Consider the following 18,740-nt stretch of genomic DNA (forward strand, 5'->3'; position numbering starts at 1 on the left):
CTATATATATTATATTAATTGTATCTCATACAATTAATTCCCTTATATAATTTGAGCAATTCAAATAATCTAAAATTAGATGATTCTTGTTTTACTCTTAGTGAGCTAGCAAGGGGACCTAATGGACCTACATATTAGAAGCTCCAATTATATGAGATTAATTACTTAAACTCTTTAATTGAATTAATCAACATTCATTAATTGTAGGTCTACTAAAGACCCACAACTGCACTATTCCCACTATATATATATTTTATGTGTTCATGGATATAACCAATCAACAGTAAGTCAACCCTTCATGAAGCGCTCATAATTATAACTATGTCAAATTATTGTTTTATCTCTGTAGTTACATCTAACTTCTTAAGTTCTACTGATCCTCTAATGAACAATTTGTTTATGGTTCTACCATAAACAAAATGCTCTCGGGCCAATGAGAGGGAGGGGCCCCATTGTTCGAGACTTAGAATCAACACTTAAGGAAGTAATTCATTTACTTACTATAAGGACAAGAATGAGTGAATTCCATCTTGTGTAGCTATGTTCCTAGCTCCTTACTCGGACAAATACCTAAAATGGTAGGCTTATTGAGTCGAATACCCCCATTCGCATGTCTCCACATCAACGATTAGGATCAAATCATTTGTAACACTTTACAACTTTTGTAATAATTACAAAATGGGTCGTATCCATAATGTCACCAGGATAAGGCACCCAATCTTATCCATATACCACAGACAATTTAAGTTATTACTTGAATACGATCTGCCTGTATGTCTACCACATATTGTTCAAGTTTCATAAAATAACCTTGGATATTTCTTTAATGGATAATTGCATATTAAAGCAATGAATCATCATTTCAAATAACATATTAACTATGAGACTTTAGGACATACATCCCAACAATCTCCCACTTGCACTAAAGCCAGTGGGACATAAGCCGGTGAGACATGTATCCTAGGTACTCTATACCTAACATGCCGGTGAGACATGTATCCTAGGTACTCTATACCTAACATACTCTCCCACTTTCCCTAACACATTAGAGACATGTCTCATAGTTTAGACATTCTAGGAGATATTCTCACATTTTAGCCTACAAAATCCTTTTACATAAATCAAATTGTTATGTCAATAAATACCGTATGGTCACCACGAAGATGTTTCTCCCATTCTGTTTTTATCCCCACAACTTAGTGTTTATGAATATCCTCATACTTAGTCATTACACTACATTATCTCATAAAGTAGATAGACTTATTCATATCTGAAACAATTTTTAAATATTTAAGGATATACCATGACTATGCAATTTATTGCTTCACAAGTAAAACATTGTCTTGTAGTCCAATATACACTACTTAGGATAAAACATGGATTTTTCTAAACCCTATATGAGACAATGTATCTCATAGAAGATTAAATCTTAAACTTTATACACAAACATCTTCTAAGTTCTAATTTTCAAACTCAATTGCCATACCATTGATTTAACCGATATAACTAACCAACTGTGTTAATTAAGTCTCATGTAAGAATTACATCCCCTCAACACTTGAAGTGTCTTAGAAAATTTTCCTTAGACATATCAACTTCACTGTAGAATGATACACTACAATTCCATCTGAAGCTTTTGCATTGAATATTCAACAACAACTTTGTAAATGCAAGATGTATGAGACAAACTTAACATCATGTCCTTAGCATCTTTATGTGGACATTTAATATACAAAACCATTTCAAATCAACAATTTGAATATTTATTAAATAATCAAACTTTCATATGATCTTTACTTCATTTATGATGAGTAAATATCAATATAAAACAGATAAATTACGACTTTTCATTTTCTTGTCTGGACAAGAATATTGCCATTGTTCAAAGTCATGGGTTATGATACTATATCAAATACTTATTCTCAAAGATCCTCATTGTAAAATTCATTTCTCAAATGAACATCACAATTTTGCAAACCTTTTGCAATAATCTTTGAAAATTTTCTTGATTTGTGTAGATGCAATGAACTTCCTTTCATAAAAAAAAATGTATTCATTTTTTTACATATTTCATATGCAATAATGAATCAAATAATGCATAAAGACTTTATTATAGTAACTAGTAAGAAAATGGACTCATAGTCTATTTTCACCCATCAGTTCCAACACTGGTTTTCACCCTTATGTCAAAAGTCTTACTTTGAAGATATATATCTCCAAGTTTTACACTTTCAAGTTTCATTTTTGTAGATCCATTCATATCCTTTGGGTTTTACCCCATTAAAAAAACGACAATAATAAACCGAGATTACGTACACATGCCTTATCTCAAGTTTTATGACTTTGACATATTTTTTTGTTGTCAACATCCTTCAATTCTTGTCATCCATTATGACAACTTTGACTTCCAATAAGGCATAGTGAAGGTTGAGTTATCTTATAACTCTCCCACTACTTTTCAGATTTATAAGTTTTCATCTTGTCATCTAATATGACAATATGGACTTCAAGTAAGCCTTTCTAAAGGTTGAGTTATCTTATAACTCTCCCATTACGATGAAAACTTATCTAAACTATTACATGGTTTTACTTGGAACTAGTTCATCAATACTACTTAACCTTTTTATAGGTTCACAACCTTTCATTTAACATTCCTAATAAGACCAATATTTATCAGACAAATATATTATTTTATTTTGGACCGTACAAAAAACCATTTTATAACTCCTCCGATGACTACCTACATTTAGGTTATTTTCGAACATTTGTTTCGCTAAGCGTATTTAGTAAGAGTTTGTTTTGACATAAGTATCTCAACTTACCCAAATACCGAAATTTTGTAAACCAGTTTTACAATACTTCCATAATTCAAAATTATTTCTCAAACATTTTGGAGGAAATAATGTTAAAAAATTGTAATCTCTATTGCATGTCCTTAATAAGTTTGATGTCAATGTAATTTTAAAAAAATTATGACTATGTTTAACAAAGTACTTAATATGTACTAAGTTTAATAAGTCACATTTCTCCGGCTACAACAAAATTTCATCCAGATTATACCTAATGCTTGAAGTTGAGATTGAATCACATTTCTATCAATTAGGCATAGTACAATAAATTTCTTATACTAATTATTATGATTTGATCATAATGTCACAATAGACTTGCTTAAATGACTTAAAATTTAGTCTAATTTATTTTGAACATTTAAAAAAGAATTAGACTTAAGTTGCATTAGATTAAGATACTTTTCATACATACTCATCAGTCACATTATTTACGATGTCAGGCTTACTCTTTCAGTCACTAGACCACTTGGGTCAAAATGCGTAAGCCTAATGGATTCTTTGGCCAGGTAGCCTTATCTAATAAGATTCAATGACACTCTTGCATGAAAAGCAAGACTTTTGACAAGTAATAGTAATTTAACTTTAACCCTTAGAGAATTACCCATAACTGTCATTTAAATACAAGTATCCTTTTAGGAGAAAAGAATTTGTCTTTCTTTCTGGATTCATTAATCCATACTCTTTCTCAGTTTAGTATTTAGTGTTGTTAACTTTTAACACACATAAAAGTATAGTTGGACATATTTCAAACAACTTTTGAAAATATTGCCTTATTACTAAAAACCATTCATACTCTACGAATTATTTAGTAATAAAGTCTAAAGAAATTGAATTTCAAATATGGTGATAAAAACACACCATATTCAACATAAATAAATGACATTTTAATGTCTCCCACTACTTTAATTGAGATGAGCTTTGTGTTATCAACTAGTAGAAGCTATTATACTGATTTAAGTATTTGCCAAGAAACACAATTAAGTGTAATGAAAGAAAAAAAATTCTGATAGTGGATTCTTATTCTATCAAGGTGTGAACTTAATTCTCCACCAAGAACTTAGTAAATCAAATTTACTTTGTTCTTATTTTTTTCCTTTTGAGGTATTTCTAAAATTCCTCATCGTGTGACATCCCAAGCTAATTTGGAAACTTTATCCATATTGACTCTAGTCACATAAAATTTTCTTGGACTTAGATAATACTTAACTATTGAGGTCATTTAGCTTCCATGGCTCCAACATACAATATGCTTTTGTCATGACATTATTGTTGGGTTGTATGTCCTAAAACTCGCAGTTTGTAATGATTTACATATTCTATTATCAATCAAGATGTTATTGCCGTTTATTCAATAAAACTATTATTGAATATATGAATTGCACTTATAGAGTTTAAATCCAATAAACTAAAGATCCATGGATATTATTTGAATACATGAACTTTATGTGGAGACATAATAGTGGATCAAGTTTAGTAAATAGCCAAGACGGTCTATAGTATATGAATAAGGCTAGGACCTTATTCTGGTAATACTATCGGATGCGACCCTCTTTGTAGTTGTTACAATATGTTGTAAAGTGCTATAAACAAAATGATCCTGATTTGAGTCATGTATTGACATGAGGAGTGAGGGCATCCTATGCAATGAGTTTGCATAAGATCAGACTAAGAATTATGTCACTCTTACTTTATACGCTGTTTGTTGTTTAAGACTGACTATTTCAAAGCGATGACCTAGGTAACTTGACCTTAATCCTGAACTAACTATGAACACCTTTTATTCGGAATTATCCTTAGATTTGAATAGGTGAGAGTTGATCAACATCATCGACTCAATACACCTCCCATTTCAGGGGTAAGACCGGGTAGATAGTTGGGGACATAGGGTGCAAGACGGAATTCACTCCTAACCACTTTTTATTGGATTGTGTGTCATAAAACTCACAGTTTGTAAACTTAAACACGTTCTATTATCAACAAAGATGTTATTCAACATTTCTTCAATAAAGTTGTTATTGAATCTATTAATTGCATCATAAAGTATAATCCAATAAACTAAAATCCATGACTATTATATGAATACTTGAACTTTATGTAAGTGAGACATAAAGATAGATCATGTTCGAGTAAATAGCCAAAACGATCTATAGTATATGATTAAGGTTGGGTACCTTATTCTAGTAACACTATTGGATGCGGCCTATTCTGTAGCTGTTACAAGTTGTTGTAAAGATACTACAAATGAAGTGATCCATATTCATTCATGTATTGACATGAGGAGTGGGGTTGACCTATGCAATGGGTTTGCATAAGATCGGACTAAAAAGTAAGTCACTTTTAATATATAATATTGTTTACTATTTAAGACTGACTATTTCGCTTAGATGACCTAGGTAACTCGATCTTAATCGTGAGCTAACTATGAATTCCTGTCTATTCGGGATTATCCTTAAATTTGTATGGGTGAGGGTTTGCTAAACAGCGCTGGCTCAATAAGCCTCTCATTTCAGGAGTAAGACTAGATAGATAGCTGGGGACATAGGGTGCAAGATAGAATTCACGCCTACACGACTTAGGGATAGGAGAAAGGTTGTTCTCTTAAGTACTGAATCTAGATCTTGAACAATGAGCCCCACCCTCTCATTGGTTCGAGAGAGATCCAGTTTATTGATTGGATCATAAACCAATTGTTCATTAAAGGATCAATGAGAACTTAAGGAACAAGATGTAATATCGGGGGTAAAACAACATATTGACCCACGATATTATGAACAACATGTGAAGGTTCGACTTACTGGTTGTGGTTTTATCATGTGGACACAAATATATCTATAGTAAGGAGAGTGCAACTATCGAGTTATAGTGGTATGACTTGATAGTTAACAAGTACTGATTAATTCAGTCTAAAGAGTTTAGCCAATTAATCTTAATCGTTGGAGTTCATCATCTGTAGGTCCATAAGGTCTCTCTACTAGCTCGTAAAACATGAACACCATGAATTATTAAAATGAGTGAATTTGAAATGATATAAATTTGAAATGTTCAAATTGAATTTCAATTTGAAAATATTCAAATTGAAATTAGGGTTTTTTGAGTTTGAATAAATTCAAAATCAAATTTGGGTTTGTTTATTATATTCCATATAATTAACGTTTAATTTGTTGAAATTAAATGAAATTGGAGAGTTTATAATATTTAAATATCGATTTAAATATTAATTACATGAATAGGATTCATGTTTAAAATTAGACATTTGATTAATTTAATATTTGATATTAAATTAATTAATTAATTAGTTAAGGGTTGCTTGCAAACATAGACTTATTGGCTAAACTAATTGTAAATATAGCATTAACCAAAAAAAATTATAAATATAGACAAATTTATGTACAACCCATACAAAAAAACTAAAAAGCCCATAGACCCACGACCCGATACCCTTCCAGCATATGGAATCCACGACCCGTGTTCAATCCCTAACCCGATTTTAAAGGTTGTTTAGCGTAAATCAAGGAAACTCATAGCAGACGTTTCAGATTCTTCATATTATCTTCTTCAATCAACCGATTCTCACTCGTAGCAAACATTTCAGTTCTTCATACTATCTTCTTCAATCAACCCATTCTAACTCGTAGTCGTTTTAGATCCTTCATATTATCTTCTTCAATTGACCCATTCTTCTTCAAAACCCTAACCCTATGTTCTAAAATCTGCAAATAAAAAAAAGAATCCTACCGTCGTCGACGATTATTCACTTAAAACTACTGTGGAATCACATTCAAAGGTAACAAAAGGTATAGTTGCATGACTTTTTTTTTTCTTTCTTTTTTGTTGTTTAGTTGATTGATTATTGTTTGTTACTATTGTTATAAAACTTTATTGTTGTTTAGCAATGTATTGTTTATTATCGGTGCTTTAAACTTTAGGAAATTTGTTATCAGCCCTAAAGTTTATTATTGTTTGTGTTCAATGTATATTCCCTATTGTTTGTTATTTTTTATTATTTATTTTTTGTTGTTGATTAGTGTTTGCTATTGATACGTTGCTATCACTTATAGAATTGGAGCATGTTAGATTTCTATTATCACTGATAAACAAATGTGTTTTTGTTTGGAGTCTATCACTGTTGATTAGTGTTTGCTATTGATATGTTGTTATCATTGATAGACTTGGAGCATGTTGGATTTATTTTCCATGAAAAAGAAGAAAAATTATAGTTTCATTTCTGTTTATTTGTTGTTTAGTTGATAGACTATTGCTAGTCTGCTTTTAAACTTTAAATATGTTGTTGATCATGGTCTATCTGTGATAAGTTTCTATCACTGATATACTTGAAGTGGTAAAGTTTATTAATGATAAGATTATTACTGGTAGACTTTACCACTTCAAGTCTATCAATGATAGAAACGTGTCAGTGATAAGTTTAACATTGATAGATTTTACTACTTCAAGTCTATAAGTTATCAACTCCATGAATGATAAACTTGAAGTGTTTAGATTGTTAACTGAAGTGTTTATTACTATTATAATAGATTGACAATTATGGAAAGCAAACAACAAAAAAAAAAAGAGGTAAAGAACCTTAGAAATTGAAGAAGCATTAAGCAAAAAAAAAAAAAAAAAGATGAAAAAAGAGAAGGTATTAACTATGTATTTACTATATATCTATTTCTAAGTTGTTCTTTAGAATATTTATAACATATATTTTCTTTTTTGTTTAAACAGGTAGAAAAAATCCCTAAACAAAGTTGGAACTCCACTTTGAAAGTCACAATTTATGTCAAGTTGGAAGTGATAGACCATATTACGGGTTTAGATTCTACGTGTCTATCTTTATTTAAGGAATGACCAATTGGACATTTGCTAGGTTTAAAAATGTCCAAAGTACCTTTACAACTTCTAGCACATTAGAAAACAATGTGTCTCTACTCATAACAATGTTCTTCTTTTCAACTTTGGAGGTAACATGATATAGTTTAGGTTGAGGGATTTTTGTTTGATTATTGGATTAAATTGTGATGAATATCCTATTGAAGATGTTTTAGATGAAACTGAAGAAAAAGATTCAGAAATTAGACAAGAATTTTTTAGAAATTATACTAGCATCACTAGGAAAAATGTGAATAATACATTTGACTATTTTCCTAGTCACTGCAGTGATGAAAGAAAAATAGCAAAACTTGCCAATCTTTATTTGCTAGAAAACTTGTTGATTCCAAAACAACGTCATAATTGTGTGGATTGGAAGCATGTCAAGATGTTGAATGAAGAGGAGAACTTTAGGAATTATCTATGGGGAAGACTGTGTTATAGTCTTACTATTGGGCATATGAAATACTTCTTAAACTTTCTGAGGGGTTTGCAAAAAGAATAGGAAATGGCTTTCTAAGAATCTTGAATTGGGAAACAACAAAGCAACCAGATTGGCAAGATCTTAATGACAACATCTTCTCGGTATGAAATGTAAGTTTCTAATTTTTCCATTATTAATTGTGATACAAATCTATCAATGATATTGGTCTATCAGTGATAGACAAATATCGATGATAGAAGTATTATATCTATTGAAACACATAAATAAATGTAGGGAAGGAGTCTATCAGCAACATAGTTTATCAACGATAGACCAATATCACAGATAGATAGACTATATGAGTGATATTGGTCTATCAGTAACAGGGCCTATCAGTGATAAGCCAATATCACTAATATGATCTCATTAAACTATGTCAATGATAACTCTTAACTATGATTATTTGAGTATTTCAAATCTTATAAAAAAAAGGTATTATGTATATAGTACTAATTAAATATTATGTTTTCAGCTTCATTTAGTTCCTATTGATGCATCAAAAGAAGAAATGGCATTAGAATACTTCAAAAAAATATATGGAAATGGAGGGAAAAAGTTTGGAGGAAAGAGAAAATATTGTAGAAAAAGATTGGAGAAAGAATATCTTCTTTACAAGAAGATATTCAAGGTCTTAAAAGGTAATACAAAGAAGATGTTGAAGATCTTAAAAAATGACAAATGGAGATTCTCACTTTGTTACATTCTCTAATGAAAATTGTAAAGAAAAGTGAAAGACAAACTTCAGAGTGCTTTGACAAGAATCATCCTCCATCCGTGAGTCTAGAAATGATAGATGTTGATGTTGATGCTAATATTGACAAAGTAGTTGAATATGCAACTACTTATGCAAAGGAGAAAGAGGTAAAATTATTAAAGCCTTCTAGTTCTTTTACTTTTTTGTTTTTTTTTTCTTCTAATGATAGACTATATAAAGTACATATAGTTTACTGGCGATATACTAATATCTACAGATGCATGAACAAAATCGTGAGAAAGAGAAGGAAATAGAAGAAGCCAATATCGCTGAAGGAAAAAAGGTACCCATCTAGTTAAATAGTAGGTTATTGCTATTCTATTTTATACTTCAAGTGTGTTGCTCATTAAAGGCTATCAGTGATAGGTTTCTATTACTGATAGAATGTTGTAATCTTTTTATTGGAGTCTAACAGTAACATAAAAAAAGTATATTGACATCTACAATTTTGTGTATTGCTACAGTTATATATTATATTACAGAAGATTGAAGACAAGGAGGAAGAAGGGAATGTACATGAAAAAAGGTAAAAAATGGTGCATGAAAAAGCAAAAAAAGTGAAGGTATAACAATTATCACATTCCCTATATTGCTTTATGACTGTTAGATTTAATATATATTTATAAAATTATAATTAAGTATTGACATTTCAGGTTACTGAACAAAAGGAAAATACAACGGCTAATGTTGAAAATGTTAGACCGAAAAGACAGCCTAAACCGTCAAAGAAGATGTTGGGGAATGAAAATAACGAGAAGATTGCAAAAGAGCAAAAGGATGCAAAGGACCAAAAGAATGCAAAAGACAAAAAGAATGCTTCTCCAAAACAAACAAGACATTCTCCTAGAATCAATGACGTTGCCCCTAGTATTGACCTAAAAATCTCTCAAATGTAATAATGTAGTTGTGACTTAGTTTAATGTTGTAGTTATTAGACCTTAATTTTTTTGTGGATATGGGGTATTAGTGGGATGTGGGATATTATACCCTAGTCTTTGTGGATACATTAGTAGTATTAGTGATAGAAACGATCCATGATAGACTTCATATGTAGTTCATTTTGTCATATAAATATATGAAATTGTTGGATCATTAGTTGAATTAGTGCAAATTATATCCATTTGTGCTTCTATTTTTTTAGTTGTAAGGACCAAAATCTTGTAATTGTGTAATGAATGATAAATAATATATCAATGTCAATGATAAACTAATATTATTGATAGAAATCACAATGCTTGAAATTACTCACAAAAACTTCATATGTAGTTCTATTTGTAATATAAATATAGGAAATTATGTCCCTTTCTGCTTTCTATTTTAAAGTTAGAACTAAACTCTTGGTATTATGTAATGGATGGTTACTGATAGATCAATGTCAATGGTAGACCAATATCAGTGATAGAAAGCACAACAACAATACTTGAAATTGATGTTACTTTCTCTCGTATGTACTTGATTTTGCGTTTTTATTCCATAGGAAATTCTATACTTTGTATTGAGAAAAAGTTCAAATGACTAAATTTTGTACTTTTAAGTGACATTACTTTACATTGAATAAGAAGCAAAGCGAATATATATATATATATATATATCTTATTGACAAAAAAAGGAAAAAACATTCTATATTCTATATTTGTTAAAAGACTAAACGTTCTATATTTCTCATGCAGAATGTTATGTTCGTAAGAACAATATAAAAATCGAACCAATGGTAAAAATGACAAACCCCACAACATTCTAAAAATGTTCGCAACCTACATGTTCACATCAATAAAGATCACATTGATAGTAAATGTTGCATCATTGTATAAATGGAGGAAATTTACACGTTCTACGATTATGACCAACACGACGACAACGACTGCACTTTGTATGACTTCTTTACTTGCCAATTGATAATATTGTTTGTTTCGAGGTCAGCCTGTTGGACGCTTAACAATTGGAGGTAATATACTCATATCAATCCCTATAGGCTTCTGATAGACTCCCCATATTTAGAAAATATGAAAGGAGAATTAACAAAAAGAATAGAAAGTGGGGTACAAATGTAAATGAGGAAGATAATAAAAGTAGTTAGAGATGGAACCACTAGGGGAGGACGAAGAAATCTGTTATTAATATGTTATTTAGGGGTGACTGATTTAGTATAAAAATATGAGGTAGGGGGAGGGATGGATATCGAATTTTCATCTTAGAATTAAGCTTGTAAGCTGTAAAGGGGAGGAGGTCTCGACTTCCTAGGCTATTCTTGAGCTAAAACAATGAATACATAACCGAGTTTCTATCAATTTGGTATCAGAACCGTTTGTTCTTGGGAAGGGTATGGTGAAGAAGATGGAAGCAAGATTATCAGCTGTGGAAGAACAACTCACCTTACTACAATTAGGAATGGAAAATAGGATGGATCAGTGGTTTGAGGAGATGCAACAAATCACTGAGAGCATGATGACAGCAAAGATGGAAGCCTTGGGAGAAACTCTGGAACAGAAATGATTCGTGCATTGGAAGTATGGTCGAAGAAATCAGAAATACTCAAGGAAAGGGAATCAAGATCATCGGAGAAAACGATGACGGATAGAGGGAAGCAGCCAGCGAAGGAGGATGTCGGCGAGAGAAGAGAAGTGTCGTTATTCGACATGAGGTTGTGAAAACTGGAAATTTCGATATTCAAAGGGGAAATAAGAGAAGATCCGATGGGATGGTTTCACAGAGTAGAAAGGTATTTCATAGTTAATCGTTTATCGGAGAAGGACAAAATCGAAGCTGTGATTTTGTGTTTGGAAGGTGAAGCGTTGGAGTGGCATCAATGGGAGGAAGAGAGAACGCCGATGAATACCTGGGAAAAATTTAAGGAACAGATCCTGCTGCGCTTCCTAATCGTCAAAGAAGAAGATCGAAGAGCTCAGTTTCTTACTCTGAAGTAGGACGACAACGTTCGTGATACCGGCGGCGATTCGAGCAGCTTTTGGGATCGTTGAAGGACCTTTCAGACGAAACATTGGAAATTAAGTTTGTTAATGGGCTGAAAGAGAATATCCAAATCGAGATGAGAATGTTTAAGTTAATTGGGCTAAAGGAGAAGATGAGGATGGCCCAGATAATCGAAGACATGGAGGAAGTCCGAAGGAAGAAATGGGGCAAAGGCAACCCAAATCCATCGAAGTCTACGGGGGCGTCTTCGAACTCGGAGCTCAATACAACCATGGGTTAACCCGGCCCCACGCCGAACCAAAACACACAGTCGACCGCTCGAACAATTTCTCTCAACCCGACCCGCACGACAGGTACGTCTTCTAACTCAGTTACACTAAAAGACGTAAATGGGAGATCATTCATGGCCGACGCATTTAAATGATTGTCCGACAGCGAAATGAAAAATCGGAGGGACAAGGGGCTATGTTATCGATGTGAAGAAAAATATACACCAGGGCACTGATGCATAAGAAAGGAATTGAGTATCTTGCTGTACCACAATGAGGAAGAAGGAACAGACGAAGTAGATGAGAAGTCAGGCGAAGTTGAAATTCCAGCGACCACTACGTTGGAATCGATGGTGGTGGAGACTACCGATCACGAGGTGGCAGAACTCTCCCTTAACTCGCTGGCAGGAATTGATTTGCCCCGGACGATTAAGGTCAGAGGAGCTATCGGGGACAGGGATGTGGTCTTTCTCATCGACAGTGGGGAAACCCAAAATTTCACGATAAAGAGTTGGTGTCGATCCTGAAATTACCACAGATGCCCACGACAAGCTACAGGATCATGTTGGGGATAGGAACTTCAGTGAGGACGACAAGTATTTATAAAGGGGTAATTCTTAATCTCCCTAACCTCACTATTATCAATGACTTCTTCCCCTTACCTCTGGGCAGCGCTGATGTGGTGTTGGGAGTACAATGGCTAATGACTTTAGGATGAGTTGAGTGTGATTGGGGAACGTCAGAGATGGAGTTTCAAAACGGAGATTGGCAGCTGCACTTGAAGAGGGACTACAGTCTGATGAAAGCCCAAATCTCGCTGAAGTCGATGATGAAACTAGTCAGAGGAGAGGGCCAAGGTATATTACTCGAGTTGAGTTCTCTTTTGACCACTGAGAGGGAAGAAGAAGGCCGATCGAAGGAAGAACACCGACCAAAAATCTGAGAAATCCTAAGAAAGTACCAATCAGTCTTTCAAACAGTAGAGGGGCTACCTCCAATGCAACACCATGAGCATCATATTGAGCTCAAGTCGGGGGCAGAACCGGTGAATGTCAGGTCGTATAGGTATCCACAGTTTTAGAAGGATGAGATTGAGAATTGGTTAAAGAGATGCTCATTTGGGGGATTATTCAACCGAGTGTAAGTCCTTTTTCCAGCCTTGTATTATTAGTAAAGAAGAAGGATGGAAGCTGGCGATTTTGTGTTGGCTACAGAGCATTGAACCAAGTCACGGTACCAAATAAGTTTCCTATTCCAATGGTTGATGAACTCATAGATGAATTAGTCGGAGGACGAGTCTTCTCCAAAATTGACTTGAAATTCGGCTACCATCAAATTCGGGTGGCTTCTTTAGATGTCCACAAAACGGAATTCCACACTCATGAAGGCCATTACGATTTTCTAGTCATGCCATTCGGATTAAGAAATGCCCCATCTACGTTTCAATCGGTAATGAACGATCTTTTACATCCATACTTACGAAAATTTGTATTAGTATTCTTCGATGATATCCTAATCTACAGCTCTTCATTGTATGATCATGTGCATCATTTATCCTTGGTACTGCAAGCATTGGAGGATAACTGGTTCATGGCCAATCTCAAGAACTGCATTTTTATGGCAAATCAGATCGATTACTTGGGCCATATAAATTAGAGGATGGCGTGGCTGCAGACCCATCGAAGCTAGAGGCTATACTTCAATGGCCAACCCCAACCATAGTAAAGCAACTAAGGGGATTTTTGGGCCTGACCAGATACTACCGCAAATTTGTAGTCCATTATGGCTTCATTGCCTTTCCATTAACGCAATAGCTCGAGAAAGACAAGTTACAATGGGATAAGGAAGCTCAGGAGGCCTTCGAGATCTTGAAGCAAAGAATGGCCCAACTTCCTACCCTCAAGCTCCCTGATTTCAACCAAGTTTTTATAGTAGAGACAGATGCATCTGGGGTAGGAGTTAGAGCGGTATTGATGCAAGAAGGGCGACCGGTAGCCTACTTCAGTAAGGCTCTCCCATCGACGCATCGCCTCAAGGCTGCATATGAACGGGAGCTGATTGCCATAGTCATGGCTGTGCAAAAATGGCGGCCTTACCTGTTAGGAAGAAAGTTCACTATGCGGATAGATCAAAAGAGCCTCAAATTTCTGTTGGAGTAGCGTATTATAGTAGGGGAATACCAAAAGTGGGTGGCCAAATTGATCGGGTACGAATTTGATATCGAATACAAGAGGGGATTAGAAAACTCGACCATCGATGCACTGTCTAGATTACCTACCGCGATGGAGATGTCGATGTTCAGCATGATGAGTTCACTCAATCTAGCGATATTGACCAGCCAAGTCGAACAGGATCCGAAACTAAGAACTATCCGGGATAATATCTGAGCAGGGCAACCGCACCCCCGAGGGTATACACTATAGGGGGAGGCCTTCTACTATATAAGCAGCGCATTGCTCTGCCACCACAGTCACCCACCATACCATTGCCCTTGCAATAGTTCCACAATAATCTAATCGGAGGACACAACGAGGTAGTTAAGATGTATCAGTGATTAAAGAAAGAATTCTTTTGGACAAGCATGAAAGCAAAGGTGAAGGCGTTCGTGGGAGACTGCTCAGTCTATCAACAAGCCAAGTATCTAACACTAGCCCCTGCTGGATTACTACAACCAAAATCCGAGAGCTATAACTCAGTCTTGGTGGTAGTTGATCGGTTATCCAAATATGCACACTTCATTGCCCTCCGCCACCCATATACCGCAACAACCGTGGCTGGTCTATTCTTAAAAAAAGTTGTACGATTGCATGGAGTACTAAGAAGCATCATATCGGACCGAGATAAGGTGTACACTAGCTTATTCTGGGAAGAGTTGTTCAAATAAACGGGGACACAATTCAAAAGAAGTACATCCTACCATCTAAAAACGGATGGACAAACATAAGTGGTCAATCGGGGATTAGAAGCATACCTCCGATGCTTTACCATGGAGACACCATCACAGTGGCATAAATGGCTAGCATAGGCTGAGTATAATTATAACACGTCCTACCACACAGCCATCAAGCGGACATCTTACGAGGTATTATATGGAAGACCAACACCCCCACTAATCTATTATGAACAGGGGAATACCATAGTTGGGGAAGTAGAGGCGTTACTAAAGAACAGAGATGACATGCTCAGACAATTGAAGAAAACATTAGAAGCAACTCAACAACGAATGAAGGCCCTAGCAAACTCTAAACGACGAGAAGTGAACTTTGAAATTTCAGATTGGGTATAATCAAGCTGAAGCCATACTGCCAAGGCTCTTTACCGGTGCACAAGCATCCTAAATTAGCTCCACGCTACATTGGCCCTTTTAAAATAATCCAAAAGATTGGACCAGTCGCATACAAACTTGACCTACCTCCCAATGTAAGCATACATCATATAATACATGTTTCATAATTGAGAAAAGCTGAGGGGACCTTACTGCCGAGATTCTCATCACCAATAGTTGGACTATTCGAGAAACAGCTCAAACCAGTGTCGGTTTTGGGGGTCCGGAAGATTGGTTCGATCATATCACCACCTAATGATTTCGAAGTACTCATACAGTGGGAAGGCTTACCAATCGAAGATGCAACATGGGAAGGAGGGGCACAGATAGTTGATCAATTCCCGGACTTTCACCTTGAGGATAAGGTGGTGCTTTGGGGGGAAGATAATGATAGACCCCTCATATTTAGAAAATATGAAAGAAGAATTAACAAAAACAATAGGAAGGGGGGTACAAATGTAAATGAGAAAGAGAAAAAAAGTAGTTAGAGATGAGACCATTAGGGGAGGAGGAAGAAATCTGTTATTAATTTGTTATTTAGGGGTGACTGATTTAGTATAAAATATGAGGTAGGAGGAGGAGAATTTTCATATTAGAATTAAGCTTGTAAGCTGTAAAGAGGCGGAGGTCTCGACTTCCTAGGCTATTTTTGAGCCAAAACAGTGAATACATAACCGAGTTTCTATCAGTTTCCAAATAGTATGGTTCCCAACTGGATGGACAAAACCAGCATAACATGAAATCAAGGTGTTTGTCAAAAAATACTTATGAACAAATGAGTAAGTATCCATGTTGCATACATGAATAACAGCAAGTGCATGGGCACGTGGATCAAGATCCCAAACACGACAAGTACATGATTAGGAATCTAAAGGTACCATAAAATGATTGCTTCCATCAATTACTTTAAATTCAACATCATTAATTACATTAACCTAATAAAAATGACACATAGACAAGAAATTAATTAAGATATAACTATCTGAATCTATCAATAATAGAAGTATATCACTGATAGAACTCAATCACTGAAAAATTTTGCTATATTACCCATGAAAACAAGTAACTCTTACCGTGAAGCTTCTTGATATCTGACGTTGTGTTCATAATTTCCCTCCAGCCCAGCTAATCAAAACAGATTTCATACACTATGCAACTTTACTTTTATCATAAAATCGTTTTTGAAGTAATTGTCTGATTGAATTGAATAGTGATGCCATAAGTAAATCTCTAATATTTTTTAGAAATGCATTTAAACATTCTGAAATGTTTGTAGTCATCATCTGATATCTTCTCCTTCTACAATATGCACGAGCACACTTCTCGAAACCAACATTACTAAGATAGTCTCGTATGTGAGGATATATAGCCTCCATCCATCTCATATTCAACTCAAAATTATCAATATATATGCTTTTCCACATCTAAAAAATATATTATTAATAGAAGAGTCCTTATATGCCAACTTCAAACTTCTCAAAATGTGTTGCAAACAAACACAATATTCAGCCGTTGGAAAAACATTTTGAACACCTTTTGGAATACTTAAATGTCGATTAGATATAATAACTAAACCTTCTCAACCCTTAAACTTTTCTTGATATTATCAAAAAACCATCTCCATGATGCATCATTCTCAGAGTCTACAATACTAAAGGCAAGAGGAAAAATCTGATTATTATCATCAATTGTTGACGCCGTCAAAAGAGTTCCACCATATTTATATTTCAAAAAGGTGCAATCAACATATATGTTTGGCCTACAATATTTCCACCCTCAATACACGATCAAATTACCATGAAACAATACTTAAAATTTCCCTCAGAATCAGTTTCATATGCAATGAATGAACCTACGATAAGATAAGAAAAGAAAAAAAAAGATATATCAAAGAATATTTACATTATGTTTTACATTAGCTCTATCACATATAAACCAAATATCAGCAATACCAATGATATACTCATTTACTATAAGGCCTATCACCGATAGACCAACATCATTGATAGATCATATCAATTAAACAAGTCTATCAAATATTGATTACATATTCATTGAAAGCTTGATTGATGATATATAAAAAATTGCAGGAAAAAAACAAACCTAGATTCATTTCTTTTAACTTTGTAAAAAAATCTGGGATCAAGGCATAAGATTCCTTTGCATCATCATTCAATGACTTCATAATATATTCTTTTGCCCTCCAAGCTTTATAATAGCTAACATTTACCCTAAATTTAGTACGCATATGAATCATAATATCATTCGGAGTCAAACGGTCAAAGCGGCTAAAATCTTTTATCATATAATCACCAATCAATGATGAAGATGCTTGTATATGAGAAGTTTGAATAGCATTTATAGAACAACCATGATTAGCAATATACTTCCTAAGTTTTCATAGTTCCCCACCCTTATAACGACATGCACGGACATACCATTCATAATTTTCTTGGGAGCACTTCAACACAATTATTTTAGAATTTGATCTCACGTCTTGAACTCAAAGTTGTTCTTTATAGCTATGTAGTAAAAAGACTTTGATACTACTTCCTTACTAGAAAACATATCCTTCTCTTTCAAATCAAATATAGAAGACAAGCTACCAATATCAACATCCGTTAGGATGTTAAAATCATCACTAATGGGAGAAAAAGAAGACACAACACATAAAAAATGATCAAATCCACAATTGGAAACTCCTTCTAAAACAAGATCAGTAGCATGAATAACTAATGGATGTCTTGTACTTTGTTCTTCAACTAAATTAAAAAACCAAGAAACATCGTTATCTTCATGAATTTCAACCACATTTTGAATACCATTGATACCCAAATCCAATAAGATAGATAATTGTATTGAAGAAATAGATGCATCCAATTTCATTCCCTTTAATATCAAACTCACAAAACTCTCAAAACACATAATCTCATCAACCAATACACCTTTAGTCTTGTAATTCAAGTAATTATGTTTATCATCCCACTATCCACTATGAAACACCACTATTGCAAGCTTAATCATATTTCCAAATCACTGCAAGAAACAACAATTAAACTCATGACATTCTAGAGTAGTACAATAAATAGAAAACAATATCTATAAGTGATAGACTAATATTATTGATACACTATGATATCTATCTATCATCAGTAGACTAATATGAATGATAGGAAGTTCATGACTATTAATATAAGTGATAGGAAGTTCATGACTTGAAACTGAGGGTACTGATTTTCAGTAATAGCAGTGAGGATAC

The 18,740-nt window shown here is 33.9% G+C and overlaps 1 pseudogene; it reads right to left on the reverse strand.

Annotated features, from left to right (window-relative positions):
- Positions 1–16,622: 16,622 nt before the first annotated feature.
- Positions 16,623–18,505, reverse strand: LOC150038622 (uncharacterized; annotated as a pseudogene).
- Between the last annotated feature and the right edge of the window lie 235 nt (positions 18,506–18,740).

Source organism: Benincasa hispida, chromosome 1 (assembly GCF_027475165.1).
Source record: "Benincasa hispida cultivar pf3 chromosome 1, pf3_genome.v1.1, whole genome shotgun sequence".
Lineage (NCBI taxonomy): Eukaryota > Viridiplantae > Streptophyta > Magnoliopsida > Cucurbitales > Cucurbitaceae > Benincasa > Benincasa hispida.